Genomic DNA, 12,389 nt, shown 5'->3' on the forward strand with positions numbered 1-12,389 from the left:
TACATTTACTTAAACACTCAACTGTACTTCAGTACAATGTTGTACTTTACTTGAGTATGTCCTATTTCAAATACTTTTACTTCTACTCCACTACATCTCGGATCCAAATATTATGCTTTTACTACATTTATTTGACAACTTGTCTTTAGTTACTACTACAAATAAACTAAACTAAACTAAAAACTATTTCTAAATCTGCTAAATGTGTCCCTTTTGAGCTTGTAGTATTTTCAAAATATTTTTTATACATTTGAAAACTTGTGAATCGGGACATCCTGCATAAGGAGTTCTTTCTACTATTTTACTTTGAGTACATTTTAATACCAATACTTTTGTACTTTTAACCAAGTACATTTTGAATTCCGGACTTTTACTTGTAACATAGTATTTCTACATTGCAGTATGGATACCTTTTACTTAAGTATTAGCTACTTAAGTTAATTTACAAGAAGTCTACACAATTAGAGGATGTATAGAATAATTGTTATTTTGATCAACATTTGCCTGTTATCTCTCTTAATGGTACCAACACCAATACAGCATGGAAATGTGCACATATTCTTTAATGTTGGGTCTGAGAGGCTAAATGTCATCAAAATGGTGCCGTGGCTCAAATGCAGAATAAAGAATGAGCTTTGATATGAAAAGGGTTGAAAACCAGTGGATTACAGGATAGTTCCGTTAGGCCCCATGCACTGTGTGAGATGAAGCAGGGACTAATGTAGCGCTATAGGAGCTGTGCTGTTATCAATGGCTCATCTAAACAAAGCAGCCCTGGTGGCTCTCTCTCTCTCTCTCTCTCTCTCTCTCTCTCTCTCTCTCTCTCTCTCTCCCCTGAGTGACGCCTGCCTGTCCCTGACACTTTATCAGCTCTACCCACATCATGACACCACCACCTGCTACACTCCTCCACACTGTTGCCACGTCTGCTTATTATAAGCATACTGGTTCCCCAATACTGGTTCCCCAAACACCCCAAACACTGTGGGTCGTGGACCAATTCTATTTTATCAAGGTGCCGTGAGTATTTTGTGTTTGTTCTTACATTTTTGCAAGAAATATTTTCACCCACAATAATTCAGAAGTAACAAATGCAAGCGTTTTTCAAAATAATTCCATACATAAAATGTAAACAAAATCCATTAATCAGAGGGGGGAAAAATACTTTTTACTCTAACCCTATCGAAAATAGTTTTTCATGAAAATAGAAGCATAGATGATCTATTTTCAAATGAAATAACAGACTAAGCTGTATAGGTTTCAAGTGTGGCCTATTAGTCGCTTCTTTTGGGCTTGTTTTCATAGACCTGGTTGCTTATTTCTCTCACAGAAGGTGGCAACACTGCTCCTCTCTCCCCCTACTCGGATCTGACTCATATTTTTCTTTTCCTCTCTCTCTCTCTCTCTCTCTCTCTGGCTCTCTTCTCTGGCTCTGTCTCTCTTGCTGTCAGCAATGTCTCTCTCTCTCTCTCTCTCTCTCTCTCTCTCTCTCTCTCTCTCTCTCTCCAATCCTACTATGGAACCATCCATCCTAACACCCCCCCCCCTCTACTCTTCCCATGCCCTCCACCCTTCTCTTTTTCTGCTCCTTGCACTCTCTCTGTCTCTTCCGCCGTCATTCAGTTCAGTCGCTCTCCTTCCTCCTGTCGTCTGGATCTCTCTCTCTCTCCTCATGCTCTCCTCCTCCTCCCCCATGTCCTCTCCTCGCCTCCCTTCCTTATCCCTAGCCTTTCCTTCCCTTTCCCTTTCCCCGTCTCCTGATTAGATAGCGTTGGTGTTTGTGTGCTTGCCGCCCGCTCCCAGTGGACAGTCACACTGTGGTGATGGGGGGAGAGAGGGAGGGAGGGAGGGAGGGAGAGAGAGAGAGGGAGGGAGGGAGGGAGGGAGGGAGAGAGGGAGGGAGGGAGGGAGGGAGGGAGAAAGAGAGGGAGGGAGGGAGGGAGAGAGGGAGGGAGGGAGGGAGGGAGGGAGGGAGAGAGAGAGGGAGGGAGGATTCGGGAGGGTGTCAGGGCTCCATTTTCTATTAGAACAAAACATGCCTGTGGGTCCAGCGGGCGTCAACTGGAAATGCAATCTGGGCCTTTCAGCTGACACCCAGGGTGGGGGGGGGGGCAGCCAGCCAGGACTCCTGTGTGAATGTTATCACTCTCAAGACCACCTCCCCTTGCCCCTCTCTATCTCTTTCTTTCTTTCTTTCTTTCTTTCTTTCTTTTTTTTCTGTCACCATTACACATTTAAGTTGACTATTTTCACGCAAATAATTGATTTAATTGTGTGTGCGTTTTTTTGTTGTTGCATTGAACGTTGGAATGTTACAATTTGTATTTCTGTTTCTGTAGACTTCGGAAGCACGAATTGCACATGGCGGATATCTATGACAAATAACTCAAATATAAAACTTGACTGACACATTTAATATTTTTTTATATTTTTTGAAAATAGTGGAAATATAACTTTGATCTACAAGCTTGCAACACGTCACAAAGTTGCTCATTTTGAAAAAAATTATAATAATTGCGATTAGGTGATTATGTAATAATTATGACAGGCCTAGCTTCACAGTCACATGGCCGCTAAAGGAGAAACATTTTGAACATGTCTGAGTTGTTTTTCAAGGAATTTCAGTTTCCGAGAAACCCCACCCCGTCTTCTTTTTCGTTAGAACTTCCACGAGTTCTCGTTCTAAGGATTAGCCACGTGATTAGCCGTGTGATTTCATCAGACAGCGTTGCAGCAGCGTATAGGTGATAAGTGAGCGTAAATGTGTAGGACCTCGCCAGAGAGAGAGAGAGAGAGAGAGAGAGAAGGGCACGTTGGAAGGGAACATACATATAGGTGGTTGGCTGTCTAGGCGGGGGCTGCTGGGGAGAATGCAGATTGGGAGTTCCTGGACATGCATAATTCACCACAGGGGAGAGATAGGAGGAGAGGAGGTGGGTAGGTAGGGAGAGAGGGAATAGATGGAGAGAGAGAGAGAGAGGGAGAGAGAGAGAGAGAGAGGGAGAGAGAGAGAGGGAGAGAGAGAGAGACGAAGATGGAGGAAGGCGAAAGAGGAAAATGAGCAGTGCGTCTCAGCCGGCGTCAGCGTCTACAGTGAGGAGGTAATTAGGGAGCTGTCACTTGTTCCTGTCAGGGCCCACTCCCGCTGAAACATCCACCACGCGCGTGTGCGTGCGCACGTGGCTGTGTTTGTGTGTGGGTGCATGCGCATGTGTGTGTGTGGGTGCGCCGCTGCGCTTGCGCGTGCATACCGTATGTATGTTAGGGTGTACGTGTGTGGGGGAGGGGGGGGCTTGTTGTGTAGCGTGGTGCGCGCGCGCATGTTTTTGCGAAACGCGTGCGGGGGTGCATGTGTATATGAAATGTGTGCGGGGAGGGGAGCGGCACGACAGGAATTCAAATGAGAGGAGAAGAAGAAGAAGGAGGAGGAGGAAGAAGAAGCAGAAAATAAACAGAATAAAGAGACAGATTCACTGCGAGGGAATTGTAATAATGGGGGATGAATGTGACTAGGAAGTATGCAGCTCAAAGTATTAGAGAGGAGAGGAGATGGAGCGGAGAGCGTTATCTATACCGCTGCAGGTATATTTGGACAAGGATGAGGATGGAGATGGATTAAAACACTGCACACACAAACGCACACAAAATTTAGTGTACACATATACGTAAATGCATACTTATACATACTGTGTGTATATGGATATCGTATTTCGAAGTCGTGGGACCCATGCACATTGCACCTTTAAGCTTCTCAAATTGAACATACTTTGCTATTTTCTTTTACAGTACCTTCTACTGTACTGTTGTTGCTATTTTAATTATATAACTATACTGTATGTCTTTGTTGTTGTTGTTATTGCTGAATGCCGATACAATACTGAGGAACCAAAACCAAAACAAATTTGCTCTTATATACTCGTACATAAGATTATACATATAAGACATGACAATAACAAATCTTACATTATGTTTGTGGTACCTAGCTCACAAAGACTGGAGATTCACGCATGATTCCTGTGTGGTTTGTTCAGATGCACATGTATGTTCTAGTGCCCCACACATGCACATCCATATGCACGCGCACACAGTATACTATACAGCATGCAGTTTATATTTATACATACGAATGCTCCAAGACTGGAAAGATATCCAGTGTGAGAGTGATTTGTTGTGGTAAACATATTCATATGCATGCATTTGGCTGACACAATGCTCTCACACACATATGCGCGCGTGCACACACACACACACACACACACACACACACACACACACACACACACACACACACACACACACACACACAACGTATATACATACCGTCAGGCAGCCAGTCCGTCGACTGTCACCACTCTGCCTGCTGATTGTAATCTCAAGTCAAAACAACAATACAGTAATGTCTAAACAGTCTGCTTGTCATATCAATACAGGCAATGAGCATGCACTTGACAGGCCCTTAAGGAGGGAGAATGTGGAACATGGGAGCGCATGCAAGCATAGATAGGTATATAATAAAACACATGCACATTATGACACATGCAGAGTTGTACATACATGCACAGATATAGTACATAGATGCACACACACACACACACACACACACACACACACACACACACACACACACACACACACAGAGAGACAGTATATTCACACCCTTGTGCATGCCCGGTACATATACAATTTGGTAATTTAGTATCATTTTTGCAACAATATAATCAACATTTCACAACCCTTTTGTATCATTATTTGTAAGAGTCTACAGATGTCACTGTCAGGCAAAAACCTAGTATCTCTAAATTCTTACTTTGTGTTCTTGTTGTGAAAATAATAGGCTACTTTAAAAAAGGAATGGTTTTCACCCAACCACGACGGTTCGCGTAGACAAATTAATTAAGCACGGTTTGCAGAGTCAAATGAACACTCTGGGGTTTGCAGCGTGCAGCCCTAACTAACACACATGCAGTGGAAGGAGGAATGTGATACACGGGTATTTAAAGTTGTGAATGTCTTTCTAATCTGTGTCCCCTCAGGAGACAGTAGCTTCGCCGTGTGAGCGAATCAGTGTGGGCCTGTCTGGAGTGTTTTCACTGTGACACCGGCACTCATACCACTCTCTGGGTGTTCCAATTAAAACCCTCCCCTGCCAGCAGAGCCATAGCTCCACAACAATATGGCACGCACGCACGCATGCATGCACGCACGCACGCACGCACACCACACATGTGCGTGCACATGTATACATATACACATTATGCAAACAGGCAGGATTCAAACACATGCCTATGTGCATGCCACGCGCAAGTACACACGCACACACACACACACACACACACACACACACACACACACACACACACACACACACACACACACACACACACACACACACACACACACACACACACACACACACACACGCTCACACACACGCTCACACACACTGCTGACAGACCACAAACATAGTCAGGCTGACGATGATGGATGGTGTGCATAGCCTGGCTGGTGATATAGACTTTGGCTAAACAGCGCAGGCCTTCACCGGGGGTTTTTTAGTCCTCAGGCAGGTGGGGAGCCTCCACACAGGTGGCTCTACCACCCGTGTGTTAGTTGGATAATTATCACACCGGGAAATGTGCATCGTATGTGGATCGTTTTAAACCACTCCGGAACGGTAAATGCTCTGCATTCCTGTCCGTAGCGCCTTTATCCAAACTGTGTTACTTTCACCTATTCACACAGCCCATAGCTCTGACATCCCATTACTCTGACTACATCATGGCTTCGCGTGCGGTTAGGTTTAGGGATAGGGATAGAGTTAATAATGGCGAGTCAGCCCAACGTACCATCGGAATAATGAGCCGTCGGACTAATGACAAGGCACCTTGACACACACTCACATAAACGTATACAGTACACACGGCAGAGGCAACATGAAGCCAGCGCATAGGCTCTTTGCATGCACGGCAGCCATATTGGAAAGAAATTGGACACCTGCCTTACTTCCTTCACAGGTGTTACCAATTATTCTAATGAAGGCTCTGTTCCATTTGGCGTAGCACAGTGGTTCTCAAACGTTTTCATTTGAAGGACCACCATAACCCTTGACGGGTCCATTTTGGTTCCATTTGCACACTCTCAAGAGTTACAGATCAGTAATACAGACCCATAAGGGGACATTTGGAACCCCCTGGAGAAAAGAGACCCACTGGTGTAGCCAGTGAGCCAACATGCACAACATCAGCACCATGACTCTATTTGACCAGAATGGAACAGGGGATTAATTAGTATAATTGTGACCTGGGAAGGAAGTAAGTAAGAGGCCCAATTTCTTTCCAATATGGCTGCCGTGCATAGAGCCTAATCAGAATAATATTCTCGGGAGTGTATTGGAGCGGTGCTTACACCATTTATTTTAATTAAAAATAAATAAATAAATACAAATTATATATATAATTATATATTTCCCCCCTCTGAATATGCAGTTGTAGTAATGAACTACTTGATGCATTTCACAGTTTTTTTGCTAGGGAAAAATAAAAATACTCTCCACTTGTGTGGAGTTATTAAACGGGGCAAGCGGTTGGTGGGATGGCATAAGTTATGAGTTAGCCTGTTTGTCAGCGCGGGGAAAACAAGCTGATGACAAAACAAAAACACATGAACACGCGCTCCCTTCCAACGCGGCGGGTCGATTGAGTGGAGAATAATAATAACAACCACAACAACGATTTGTAGGAACTTTGATGCATGGGCTTTTTCTGGTCCTCCGGTTCAGTGTAAACAAGGCATATTATATAGAGCCATGTCACAGAGTGAGATGTGCCATTTTCCCATAAAAGACTCATTAGGGCACTTCATACGTATTTACGCTGTGAGGGGCTCCCATTAAACACATCAGAGGGCCTAATAAATGCATTATTTAAAAGCCGCACTCCAATTACTAATTGATTAGAGAGCGGAGCGCCTCATCAATAACACAGCAGCGGCCGCTTCAAATCAAAATACACATGATTTATACATGAAAGGCTTTAAAAAGGATAAGTCCTCAGCTAATCACTCATAAATGTTTTAAGCACACACATTTTTGAACAGCTGATTTTTGAAAAAAAGTTGAGGCCCTGTCACAATGGACGTGTTGTTGGGGGGTGCGTGCCTGCGTGCGTGCGTGCGTGCACGTGAGCACTTTGCTCGCCAGACAGAGACGCACATTCTGCCTACAGGGAATTGGTTTAATCCTTTCAAAGATGATGATGACAGTATGATATGTTTTTGAAACCCAACTTTCCCAAAATATACTTATTTGGCAGGATCTCTTTCTACTTGAAAATAAACTGTCCCTATTTGACCGATCGCTACATACCGTATATATATGTGTACACAGACAGACACACGCACATACGCACATACGCGCGCGCACACACACACACACACACACACACACACACACACACACACACACACACACACACACACACACACACACACACACACACACGCACGTATGTTTCCATATAACCTGGTTTTGATATCACTTTATTGCTTTAATTCATATCATAACATGTTACGTTGACAGCGGGTGTTTAAAGTTACCTTTTAGGCGTCAAAGCGTCGTAATGCTACCTCCTTATGATGAAAATCCGCTTGAATATAGTCCCATGATTTCTTATAGAGCCGACACATCCGCGATCCGACTCACAAAGAGCAAAGGGGGCTAAGATCCATACCCTCTCGTTCACTTTACATTGAACTCAGTTTCCCAGAAGCAATTGGAAGCCGGCGGTTGGTTGATTTCCCGTTACGTCATCATAAAGCGTCGGCCTCGTCACCAGGTCCGCGACAAAGCCGCTATTTCTTTTAAGTTATAAAAAAATGGCGAATTAAACAAATAGCGTGTTTAGCGTATTATGCAGGGAAAGACAATGGAATCAAATGCGGGTTTAGCCAATGGGATATTGTCTATGGCTCTCGTTTTAACATTTTCATTTGCATTTTCTCTTACTGTTTATTGTCAGTGAAATTATACACAGCCTCTTATAGTAGGTCTTCTTACACACCTATTGCCAAGATGGAGCACACCCACGACGTAACAACATCGCTGATGGGTCTCATACTGTCACATCGCTTCATTAGCAATATTCACATATCATGAGGTGTCATCCCGATGCCATTTTCTCCCAGCCGAAGAATGCATATATCTTATCTCCTCGCGCTGTAATCTCACTCGAAAGATAACGCTGATGACTATCACAGCACCATCGGAGGGGAGGGGGGGGGATACGTGCACGCATGCAGCCGGCCAGTCACACCACCACGACTAACCAAATTGAAAATGAGCCGTCTTATAGGAGAAGAATACACAGGCTTAATAAAGCAACATGAATAATAGAATAAACAGGTTTTGTTTTTCTCTCTCTCTCTCTTCCACCACCGAGGCATCACAGCTGATGCTCCCAGACAGACAGTTGCGTCGCCGTGCATATCGTTTCCTTCCTTCCACCAGTGATCATAGTTAAAGCAGAGCACCTGGAGGAGAACTGGGCGAGTGAGAGGAGAGGAGAGAGAGGCACAATGAAAAACAAAGGGATAATCAAAGGCCCGAAGCCCCAGGTGAGGGAGTGGGGTGTGTGGGGGGGACACCCGGAGGACGGCCAACAAAGAAGAGAAAGACTCTCACCCCAGCAAGACGAATATCAAACGGAATGGAATGTTAAGGCAGATTATCATTATTATGTCATACCTGCAATTCTTGCGTGTGCACTTTTTTTTCCTAGTAGTTCTACACATTTTTCTAGTAATTCCAATAGAGCCTGCGGTGTATCACTGACAGTCAGTGTCAAATGTTATCACACCTCCACCTTTTCCTTCACAATTAAATCCCAAGGAGATCTGCCCTTTTTATCATTATGAATGTGAGAGGCAAAACAAGGAATGGATGGTATATCTTTTTCACTGTCTCACGATTGCTGTCAGAATTAGAAAGAGCTGTTGTAGTGGTTTGATGGGTTCGTTCAATGGGCACGGGATTCGAATTTGAAATAAAAAATCGACTATTCTATTTTTTAAAGCAGCCCCTTTTGGTGCGCCTCGCAGCGTACTAGCGCCTCCTCCGTCCTCAGGAATACAAGCAATACGAAAAGTGCAGGCTAACTGCTAAGCAGCGACTGGGAAATGAAAAACTACCTGCTAGAGAGACCAAGTTAATGGAGCATTCTCACACAGGTGTAAACATTGCAACAAGACTTGGAGATTTAGCCGACGCATACGCTATACCTGCAGAGAAGAGACTGCGGTAGCGCCATCCGCCACTCACAAACTCAGTAATGTGATCCACCGCCTGCGAGTGGTGGCTGGCGTCACCGCAATGAGAAGAGGGCTGTGGTCGTTAGCGACAATGCTTCCAATATGGCTCTGTGCCTCGATATTCTGAAAGAAGACGAGAGTTGGGGGACTGTCAACTGTCAAGGGGGTCCGTCGTCGTCCGTACACTACAGCTTATGGTCAGCCGGGGTCGGGTGGTGTTTTACTGTTTGTACATTGTGCGTCACTGCTTTCTTGAAGCCTCAGGTTTAGGCTGCTATACTGTGAAAGGAACAATGTACGCGTCAATCCAAGTACGCGTTTCTGCTATATCGCGCAGGTCTTATATCGCGCAGGTCTAATATCCCCAGCCTGCCCCCCGGGCCTTTGTCGAAGCTTCGCAGTTCGGTTGTTTTTTCTGTAGACGCTTCGATTGCAAAAAACATGATCGAAGGTCAGCCCTAGTACACAACTGTGTAAATTCGATATACACCTTACTCCCTTTGGACTTGATTTTGAGTGCCGTAAATGGGCACTTCATCTTTAACATATTTAGTAGGAGAAGGTCAACGCGATGTCTCGGGAGCACTTAGGGGGGAATTTCATTAAGTTTGGCACAAACATCCACTTGGACCCAATGATGAACTAATTAGAACTTGGTAGTCAAAGGACACTTTTCACCCCTTTTATTTTGCACAAGACATTTGCCACAGACATGTATGCAACCTGCAACTGGTTGGCGTTTACACACAACCGTGACACAGTATTTCTTGTTTGCTCTGTGGGTACTAGCATTGCCAAGTGTTCCAGTGAAGCGGATCGTTTGACAGGCTTCGACCGTTGGCGGAGTTGACAGCCTGGGACATTCTTGGAAGGAGACTGGAGACCAACAGGACCGGATGGCCACTGGACTTTGTTGGAGGGCTGTGTTTCTGCAGGCTACAGCACAATGCCATAGTCGGAGCATTCAGACATCAACGTCTCCATCAACCGCCCGCCCTGAATACATAAAGCGGCGGTCGAAGCCGTCACACGCCCCGAACGATGCCTGGCATCAAGCTGCACCTGTCAGTCCTGACTTACGAGCAGAACCTGAGACAGGTGAAGAAAGACGGCTCGGCTCCTCAGGGCGTGATGTCATCGCCGATCAAACAAACTACTCGTGACTGCTAGCATCCTCTCCGCGTAGCATCCAGTTTATATACACTCGACGGATGGATCCCCAAAGATGAAGGAGCGAGTAGGAGCCGGGGCGCCCCGCTGATGTCACCCAGCGGAGGTTGCTGAGTGCGCCAGCAGTGAGGACGAGCGCCACTTTTCCTGTTTACTCCCTAATGACTGGATGGTTTGACGAGGATCAACATCATCACTGATGATAATGGCTCTATGGTAATAACACCATTGGACTCAATCAAGATGATAATGAAGATGGGGATTATGGAAAATGCTAATGGCGATGGTGACGACGACCATGATGATGATGATCATGACGATGATGAGGAGGAGGAGGAGGAGGAAGAGGCAGTACTGGCGATGGGGTCCATATTTTCCCTCCTCCCCGAGAGTTGCAGATGCGTGGATGAGGCTCCGGGGGGAAGTCGTACTGTGCGTGCGCGCTGCACGGCGCACGCTGCCACGGGGGGTTGTCACTTTACCATGAAGAGACAGGTCCGCGCCTATGATGGAATCTCCCAGCAGCCACTGCGGCGCCCCCTGGAAGCTGCATGCTAATCGCCGCTCCCCCACTGTCAGCTCACAGAGCTGGCTCCACATCACCGGGGAGCTCCGTGCACATGCACGACGTGCACACACACACACACACGCACACACACACGTTGCCACTAACTCCGACAGCACAGCACAGTTCAGGGACACGCAGGGGGAGGAGAAGGATGGCGGATGATCCTGTGGAGTTAAGACACATGCAAGCATACACAATCCTCGGTGTGTGTGTGTGTGTGTGGCATGTACTCTTAACGGTATGCAGATGCATGCACAACCACAGACACGCACATACGTAATTACGTATGCACACGCAAGTACGCACGCACACATGCACGCACACGTGCACGTACGCACGCACGCACGCGTACACACACACACACACACGCGCACACATTTCACTTCGCGCACACATTTCACTTTGACACTAATGTGTGATAGTGCTTTGAATATAAGCATATCATTTATCTGCTAATGAGTAGAGGGAGATGAGCCTGTTGAATATGCTAATTTGCTGCCGTATTAGTCTTCAGAGGATAGTTTAGAATTGTGTGTGTGTGTGTGTGTGTGTGTGTGTGTGTGTGTGTGTGTGTGTGTGTGTGTGTCTGTGAGAGAGACAGAGTCTGGGGGCTTCAGGTTCCGTCCCGTGTCTGCTGTGGTCACAGGGGACACTCAACACACTATCTGTTATCTGCCTCTGTTTGCTTATTTTGGAGGAGAGACCGCCCTTGCGGATGTCTTCAAGTGTCCCAGGATGTTTGCATTGCCATGTTTATGTGCGTACCGCCGAGTATATTTATCTATGAGTGCGCAAGATTTTGTCTACTAGAGCGTTTGTGTAGCTTTTAATGTGTTTGTTTATGTATCACCCGGGCCTGCGCACACAAACCTTTAACGTGAACCTGTGGTCCCCGTTCCGAGAATGTTGTTTTCTATTTTGCAGCTTTGCGTCGGCCGTCCGATTGTGCATTTTTCCCTGTGTGGGCGAAACGGCGTGACAGAGTCATGAATTGTAGGCTACGGCCCAAGGTTTACACGTGCACAATATACACTCTCATTCTTTTGTTTGCTTTGCCATCACGTATAGGTCACAGGCTCAGCACTAGTGCCAACCGGTCAACTCGTATTCTTATTTCCCCTTGGCCAGAAAAGAAGCGATTGATTCATACCGGGTTAGGTAAAGACCATTTTCACATGTATACATAATAGTGTTTACGTCGTACTTCACAGTCCTAAACATCAGTATCCAATTAGTGTCAAGGCTTTGAGTGGAGGGCAGATGGTTCAACAAGCTTGTTTGTACGCTGGTCTGGTTGGTTTGTTGTGGCTACAGGACATGCACTGTACACCACAAGATGCCACAAACA

This window comes from Protomyctophum bolini (genome assembly GCF_963924005.1).
Source record: "Protomyctophum bolini genome assembly, chromosome: 6".
NCBI classification, from domain to species: domain Eukaryota; kingdom Metazoa; phylum Chordata; class Actinopteri; order Myctophiformes; family Myctophidae; genus Protomyctophum; species Protomyctophum bolini.